Genomic DNA, 9,249 nt, shown 5'->3' with positions numbered 1-9,249 from the left:
GTCCAGGGTCACAAATGAGGTAAGTTTTGACCTTTTATTGTCTGTTTTACACACACACGGAAGATAAAATGAAAACACAAACTAATTCGGTAACGTTACTAGCAAGCTGTCTGTGAAGCGACTGTAAACAGGCGTCCGACGCGCGGTAGCCGCGCCAGAATGCCGCTTCAGGTCAGCGCGACAGTAACGTTAGCTCCTCAAGTTATCTTTATCACTTTAATGGACAAATGCACACGACATTATGTCAAAATGACCGTTGTGTTTCTTTCGTTTTCTTTTTTAATGACAGGACGTGATTGCTGCTGTACTGTGAATCTCAAGCACACCTGCATTCTTATCATGGGTTTGTATTCTGTTTTATTAACAGTTTTATTTAACATAAGTGTTAAGTATCAGAAAGAAAATCGTTATTGAGTAATTTATTCTGTTGACTTTCACAACAATGTGAAGTTGTTTGCTGTTTGATGGGTCGGAAGCCACGTCACAACGTGCTAACCTTAACAAAATGATTGGATTGATTACTTTTGCATGTTATTATCCTGGTGTGTATAAGGTGTGTTCAAACTGCTTGTCATTATGTATATGGTAATTTTGTAATGTCTTTTGTGTTTAAGGTGATGGGCAGTTCAAGATTGCTGTCGTTCAAGAAGTTAATGACCACTGTTGAGGTTGTGAGCTACAAATACCCAGAAGAGGCGGCACTTACATTGGAGTTCATACAGAAGTAAGTAACACGTATGTTATGAAATGTGTATCTGTTTATTTAATTGAAAATAATAAAGTATATTGTAAGACACAGATGATCTGACAAGCTCATAAGACAGATGTAAATGGAGACTTTTGGAAATGTAAGTTAAGTAATTTATAAATAAATATTTTAATTGACAAGTATTAGGGTTAGCAGTTATTTTAATGAACTTGAAATACTGTATGATTGATTTTCCATCTCCAACCTGCATGTTACTCTGTAGTTCAGTTTCATTAATTTCATTTTTATCATTATCCATTTCTTTTAGAGTTTTCCTATGAAGAAATCCTAAATGAGGGTTGAGATGAAGGAAACCAAGTAGGTTTGTATTCTATTTCATTTAACATTAGTGTTCAATATTGAAAAGAAAATAGAGTCTTTGAGTCATTTATTCTGTTGACTTTTACAACAATGTGAAGTTGTTTGCTGAACACGCCTTCAAAGGTGTTCAAAGATGCTTGTCATTATGTATATGGTCATTTTGTAATGTCTTTTTTGTTTAAGGTGATGGGCAGTTCAAGATTGCTGTCGTTTGAGAAGTTAATGAACAAATCATCTTTCCTGTTGCGGTTGTGAGCTACAAAATACCCAGAGGAGGCGGCACTTACTCTGGAGTTCATACAGAAGTAAGCAACACGTATGTTATAAAAAGTGTATGAAGCATTTGGTCGTGTTGCTGTTTATTTAGTTGAAAATAATGAAGTATAATTTAGGACACAGTTGATTTGACAAGCTCATATGACAGATGCAAATGGAGACTATTGAAAATGTAAGTTAAGCAATGTGTAAACAATTGGAAAGTATTATGGATTGCAGTTGATTTAATTAACTTAAAATACTGTATGACTACTTTTCCACTCCAACCTGCATATTACTCTGTAGTTCAGTTTAATTAATTTCATTTTTTTGTCATATCCATTTCTTTCAGAATTTTCCTGTGAAGAAATCCTAAACGTGGTTTGAGATGAAGGCAACCAAGTGGCTGTGCGTTCCTCCAAGACTCTTGCATGAACAATTTAAAAAATCCATGTAATATTTGAGTTTTTAAATTGAAAAAAATGGCACTTGCATTAAACATTCAGTTAAATGGTAAATAATACATCCCCTATAATGAATTGCATCACTTCAATGATATTTCTGTTATAATGAACTTCAAAATTCTGTTGTCAAGCCACTGGAGTCACATACTTTATACCTTTCTGGACCTTGAAAATGGTAGTTGCATAGACAATCAATAGAGGGACAGAAAGTACCCAGATTTAACTAAAAATACTCTTAATTTGTGTTCTAAAAATGAATGAAAGTCTTATGGGTTTGGAATGGTATGAGTAATTGACTGAATTAGCATTTTTTTGTGTGAACTATCCCTCTAAACAATATTGTTTTCTCTTATAAGAAAAAAAAGTTTTGAATCTTGACTGTTTCTCATTGTGACGTTTAAATTTTGTGACCACTTTTTAGTACAACACCTGTATTGTACAGATGCTCATGTTTTCTTTTTTCTTTTTTTAAATTCTGTCCGTTACTGTTTAAAGCTAAACTGTCTTTTACAATACAGCCATTTTGCCTGAGTTGACACATTGTTAAATGAATTGAGTATTTGATGCTGCTTAGTCCTAACCCACTTAAGGCAAACAAAAGCCATTGAATGCACTTTTAAGAATGTTTACATGAAGTAAAAATAAACCATGTTCAAATTTGTATATTGTGCTGGATTTATTTGCTTTATGTATATATAAATATATAAATATACCATTAAAACAGAAAAAGTCCTGTTTTTTTACCGGTGGCAGACTGTAAATTAACAGACTGTAAATTTACGGTACAAAGTCCAGGTAATGAGCTGCCAGTACTTTTCCCGTTTTTTTTACGGATTTTTTTTTTACAGTGAACAACTGTTTATTTGTGAACTCTCACATGCCTCGTTTACAGAACGATCTGTGGTCAGATGCTTCAAACAAACATATAATCCTCTGACACTATCCAGGTTGCTGATAAAATTAACCATCCACTTGTTCCTGATGCTGGAATCGTACTTAAGTCTGTAGAGACACAAGCAATCTGTTTAAACTGGATGTCAAATGATCGTTTTTTTTCACTGTTCCATTTATCCTGCTGATGAGAGTAACTCAAGCATGTGAAGTACATCAGAAATTAAGCGGGTATACTTTATCCAGAAAGCATCAGTGATTATGATGGTTTCTGTTTGCTTTTGACATGACACAACGCAATACTTGCGGCTTGTGTAGACAGATGTCAGCCATTAACTTTGCATTCACATGGGGCATCAGCGTTAACACTTCTCATTAACTCTGAATGGATGACGTCATGCGTTGCCGAACTGAATTGTGGATCCGTTGCATTACGCCACTGGTGTTGCTCATGGCAGAAGTTGAAAAACATTCAACTTTTCAAACCCCAATGTAGTCAATCAGATCGTCTTATGAAAATACCCTAGCACAGACACTAGCCAATCATGTTCATGCAACACCAGAAAAGTAATGTGATTGGCTATTGTCACTATGATGGTCATGTCAGCACCAGGCTTCAGACACGCAATGAACACACGGCAGAAGCTGAAAAACTTTAAACTTTTGGAGCCCTAACGCAGACGTCAGCCAATCAGATCGCTTTATGGAAATACCCTAGCACAAACACTAGCCAATTGCATTCATGCAACACCAGAAAAGTAATGTGATTGGCTGTTGACACAACAATGGTCGCATCAGCACCAAGCTTCAGATATGGTTTGTCAAGCTTCAACATCAATGCCCTGTGTGAATGTACTGAATGGATCCATTGCATTGCCTGACTGGCATTGCTCATGGCAGAAGTTGAAAAACTTTCAACTTTTCAAACCCTAATGCAGGCATCAGCCAGTCAGATTGCCTTGTGCAAATATTCTGGCGCAGATGCTAGCCAACCACATTCATCCAACACCAGAAAAGTAATGTGATTGGCTGTGCTCACTATGACGGTCACATCACACTATAACAGTCACATCACACACCAGTGCTCTGTGTGAATGTACTGAATGGATCTATTGCGTTGTCCCACTGGCATGGCACATGGCAGAAGCTGAAAAGCTTTCAACTTTTCAAGCTCTAATGCAGGTGTCAGCCAATCAGATCACCTTATACAAATACTTTAGCGCAGACACTAGCCAATCACATTCATGCAACACCAGAAAAGTAATGTGATTGGCTGTTGTCACTATGACGGTTGTGTCAGCATCAAGCGTCAGACATGCCCTCTGTCAAGCGTCAATGCCAATGCCATTTGTGAATGTACCGTAAGAAACTGAGCCACTTGTCGGCAAATATTTTAAATGGAAAGTAGCTGACACAGAAAGTAGCAGGGGTGTTCAAACTCGGTCCTAGAGGGCCGATGTCCTGCAGAGTTTAGCTCCAGCTTCCCTCAGCACACCTGCCTGGAAGTTTCTAGCAAAGCCACTAGAAGGCAAGTCTGCAACCATTAGCCGAAAAAGTGTAATGGCTAAGGCTACAGTTCTGGTCTGTCTATCTGCTAATCTTCAACATGTTTTACACTAAACAATACTTTTGGATTTAACCATTTTTAAAGTTTACCATGAAAAAATGCTGAAGTCACTGATTTTTTGTGACAGGCGGGATTCATCTTATGGCACTTCTCAGTTATTCCTATGGTATCTGTAAGCGGCAACTGAGTGTCGCACAACTCTGAAATTCACTGACGCCAAGGCTGTAATGTGGTTGGTTATTAAGGGACACGTGATCCAAAATAGCTGTTACGCTTTCTCCAATAGTAACCCAGATAGCACACGTACGTCTGCAAGATGTCTGTTAAAGATCTCTTGATCTGGAAAGCATCTGTTGTTTACAAATGCCTGGCAGACATCTGTAAGATGTCAGTTTTATATACATTCTAAATCATAAACATCTTAAAGACATCTAATAGATGTCTATTTGACATCTGATAGGAAACGTCCAATTGGAGATGAGTAAACTACATCTTGCAGATGTCTTGCAGATGTAAATGCAGACGTCAAATAGACTTCTCCAAGATGTACGTGTGCTATCAGGGAAGTAATACAGACCCTCTCATCTCCCTATAGTAAGAAAATCTAGTATGCCTGTTTCTAGTATGCCTAGTAACGCTGCCTTCACGCCGTGTCGTAATTCCGAGATGACAACAAGTGACATTTTACTCATAGCTTTCCGTGTTGTCGGACTCAGAGGTAGAACCTAAGTAGCGCCAAAATGATGGTACATTGGTCACTGGTTCAGATTGTAGCTCTCAGAATATTACGAGTTTAATAACAAGTTCAGGAGCATGTGAGGGCTTTGGCGTTGATAGTGTTGCAATAGAAACACATAATTTAGATAGAGTAAAATGTCACATGTTGTCATCTCAGAATTACGACATGGGGTGAATGCAGCATTAGTGCTTGATTAGCTGGTTCAGGTGTGTTTAATTGGGGTTGGAGCTAAACTGTGCAGGACATTGGCCCTCCAGGAACAGGATTGGACAATCCTGAGCTAAAGCCTGTACAAAAAGTCGCTAAATGTTGCTAGATAATACGCAATACACAAATAAGCATATTTGTGATATCTTTGTGTCATATTTGCATTCTTCCTAGTCTCATCCGTTTTCATCTGTTCCTCTGTGCTAGCCGAATTCCCAATAAAGCTGTTCTCATTTAGATATTTATTTTCTGTTGTCAGACTGACTGAAATGCGACTCATCAAGACTATACATATTAACCAGCAGTCACCAAGCCATTTTCAGGCTGCTGCTCTGCACTGCTCAAATATCTTGATTTACAACCACGACATTGTCTGACAAAATCACCAACACATAAGTTAAAGATAATGGCTGTACTGTGATTTGGGCTATTTATACATGTAAAATTATGCCTCAGAGAGAAAATTGGAAGCAATTTGAATAAGAAGTCTTTTTTTATTTGTTCTCTGAGCGCACAGCCTCAACTGAATGCACAGCTCCTCTTAGCCACTCACTGAACAGAACAGACGCAGAGAGAGATTTTCCTACGCTGGGAAAGCAAAACCTTACATTTGCAGGGCAGTACTGGCAAATCTTGGAAAGTAGCTGAAGTTTGTTCAAAAATCCGCTTGATTTTATTGCTAGTCCTTTTACGTGATGAATAGGCCCTGTCCACTGTCTCTGTCAGCAGATTTAGAGACTTAAAGTCAGTAAAGTCTGAAAAGTCTCTAATTCTGCTGACAAAGTCAGTGGGCGGGGCCTATGGTATATAACTATTCATCATATCTTGCTCTAGAATCAGTCGCACCAGTAATACAGTAATATGCAAATATTTTTACCTGCATGGCATCACGGATCCCGCAATGTCCAAACAAGTCTTTTTTTTTTTTTTTTTTTTTTTTTTTTTGAGCTTGATAAATGAGTCATCTTCTTGATTTTATGCTATGTGAAATCTCTCAAGAATTTAGTTACGTTTTCAAAGAGAAAGCCATCATTCACACAACAAATGAGTCCAACACTGATCATGATTTACAGTTAAACAAGAAAAAGTTTTAATACATGCAAGGGTATAACTCTTGCCATCTAAGTTTTTTATAATAAAAACATTAAAATCTGTATATTTCTTAATAAAATCATCAAATGCCTCACCAACTTAAAATTCAGCATGAATTAAAAATATAATCAGTGTTTGTAATGCATCTATATTTAGTTGGGGATTAGTTACAGGTGTCATGCTGTTTTTACACTGGTAACACTTTCCGTGCCCTTTCCATTATCCAAAAGCAATGGAATCTCCTCTGAGATTATGTTTCTGGTCAATTGAATTAAGGAAGTCAAAGAAGGTGAGAGACAATTTCAGAGGGAGGAAGAGGGCAAAGGATTAAACAATAGTATTTGGTGCTTGAAGCATGAGAGGTAAATCAAACTTCTCTAACCCTCTCATAACACATCAGCGGTTAGAGGGTTCAAGAGTGCACAGCGGCAAGCCAATGAGGCATAGTGAGAATGTGATGGGTTTGTAATGTTCTGTGACGGTTTTTGTCATCACCTGCCACACACTACACTAGTATACGCTTCAGGACATTCACTGTGGGTTTAGACTTGCCATGAACACAATAATAAGCCAAAGCTTCGCCAGTGGGGGCGGGAGGTGCATTGTAGTGTGCACTTTGCGCTCTGCTGGGTTTTGTTAAATGCTACCAGGGACACGTAATCTTTAGTGGGTTAAAGTTTACTGAAAGCCATTTCATGACTGGTTATTAAATTCTTTAATCTTTCCATTTTTTTCTGCATTGCTTTTATCTAAAATGTATCTTTAAAAAAACTATTAATTTACGAAACAAGACATTCATAAATGCCAAGCATTTAAATACATCGATTTTTATACAGTGTTACACAATGTTTGTGACTGCAAAAAGTTGAGGTTAAGCAGCTCCATTGTACTTTATACTAGATTGGCACTTCATAATAGGTTATTTTCTCCACTTTCTAAAATGTTTTTCCCAGTACTGTAATAAGCTTTCATCTGAGAATATTTTATGTGTTGGTAATAGATATAATATAATATATTGGGTTCTCAATTATTATTGGGGCACCATTATTAATAATGGATTATCAATTTTAGAAACAGTGTTTGCTACTTTATATTTTTGTGAACCACAGTATTTTATTCAGAATTCTTTGATGAAAAGAAAGTTTAATGAACAGCATTTATTTGATCTTTCATATCGTAATATTGTCTTTATTGTCACTTTTTTCACTTTTTTTAATCTAATCTTTCTTAATCTATAATTAATCTATAATATTAATCTAATCTTTCTTATTTAATATTAATCTAATCTTACTTTCTTTATTTGTTTGTTTGTTTGTTTGTTTGTTATATCGTGCACTGAGATTATAAGACCACTATGTCTCATTAAGGCTGCATTTGTTTGGTCAAACATGCAGAAGAAAAAACAATACTGTGAAATATTATTAAAATTTAAATAATAGTTTTCTAGTTTAACATACTTTAAAATATAATTTATTCCTGTGATGCAAAGCAGAATTTTTAGCATCATTACTCCAGTCTTCAGTATTACATGATCCTTCAGAAATCATTCTAAAATGCTGATTGATTGATTGATTATTAATGTTTGAAACAGTTGTGCTTTTTTTTTTTTTTTTTTTGGAACTTGTGATTCTTTTTCAGGATTCTTTGATGAGTAAAAAGTTTAAAATAACCAAATTTATTTATTTATTTATTTTTTTCTAACAATGAAAGTCTTTACTATCACTGTTTTTAACACCGATATTAAATCAGTATATTGAATGATTTCTGAAGGATCATGTGACACTGAAGACTGATGTAATGATGCTGAAAGTTCAGCTTTGCATTTTTAATATATATATTTAAAAAAAATAGTAAGCAGTTATAATACATTTTAATAATATTTTTACTTTTTCTGTATTTTTTTTAAACGCTACCGTGATGAGCATAAGAAACATATTAAAAATAAATTAATAAATACATTAATAAATAAAATGAAATCGTACTGATCCCAAACTTTTGAATGGCAGTGTATATTAATTAGTTAATAGTAAAGTAATTTCTCCACTAAATCGTTTTCTCTTAGATGTTTTCTTTCTTTTTTAGTTGTTTTCCCTTTTCACACAAATATTGAGGAAAGAACTGAGACTAAGAGTAGACACCATGCTGTGTACAAGCTGCTTATCGAGTGAAAAATGTTGATGCATAGAACCACCAAACGTGGAAGTGCTGTGAATGAGATGCCCTCAGCAAATTAACATTCCCACAGTACATCACTAGACCAACACCTTTAACTCCATGTGTACATTTGGTAATGCATAAAGAAAAACCAGCATGCAGAAAGAAAGCAAAAACTATAATCATGTCTTGAAAAAAAAAAATGCATATTAAAGTTTTCATATTTCTTAGTTGTGAAATTCAGCTGAAAAGCTAAGTACTGCATATAACGGTAGCTGAGACCATAATCAAATTTTCCAAAATATTTAATAAACAAGCAAGCAAAGTGTAATTTTATGGAAATCTGCAGATCATTCGGTAGAGTTCTGTGGGCGCAGATTCTGTGCGAGCCTACTCATTACCCAAAGCGTAACGATGATCACTCCAGGAGGTACTGAACCACTAGTTGTCACACTAGACTATGTTTTCTGTCTCATGGCAGCTTGCCCACAACATTGGCATGTCCCGACAACACAAGCAGCCAAATAGCTAGGTTACAAACCAGCACTATTAGTTGAGACCAAATGTGGGACAGAACGAATTGGACGTAATACTGGACATGTGTCATTCCCTTTAGTGATTAGGGTTATCTTCTCTCTTTTATTTGTCCTTACTGATTAGGTCCTCCATTACTCCTCAGGGCTATAGCTTTTGCAGCCTCATCTATAATTCACAGTGTGGGCACTTCATGTCCTCCAAGACAAGATGGCAATTAATTAGTCTTTTTGTTCTTTAAAGAGACTTACTTTTAAAAGACCATCAAGTTTTATTT

General features: G+C 35.8%; 1 long non-coding RNA gene across 2 annotated transcripts; it reads left to right on the top strand.

Annotated features, from left to right (window-relative positions):
* Window positions 1-210: 210 nt before the first annotated feature.
* On the top strand, window positions 211-2,503 carry LOC127169122 (uncharacterized). 2 transcript variants are annotated; one of them, XR_007828202.1, is made up of 5 exons: window positions 211-343; window positions 615-724; window positions 1,017-1,066; window positions 1,253-1,374; window positions 1,677-2,503. It is a non-coding gene; the product is annotated as an uncharacterized LOC127169122 (long non-coding RNA). The 2 variants fall into 2 exon arrangements; XR_007828203.1 differs by lacking the exon at window positions 211-343 and having other exon boundaries at window positions 373-724; window positions 1,017-1,070.
* Window positions 2,504-9,249: the final 6,746 nt, after the last annotated feature.

This window comes from Labeo rohita, chromosome 1 (genome assembly GCF_022985175.1).
Source record: "Labeo rohita strain BAU-BD-2019 chromosome 1, IGBB_LRoh.1.0, whole genome shotgun sequence".
Lineage (NCBI taxonomy): Eukaryota > Metazoa > Chordata > Actinopteri > Cypriniformes > Cyprinidae > Labeo > Labeo rohita.
The sequence above is the reverse complement of the archived record's forward strand: the minus strand, read 5'-3'. Positions and strand labels throughout refer to the sequence as shown.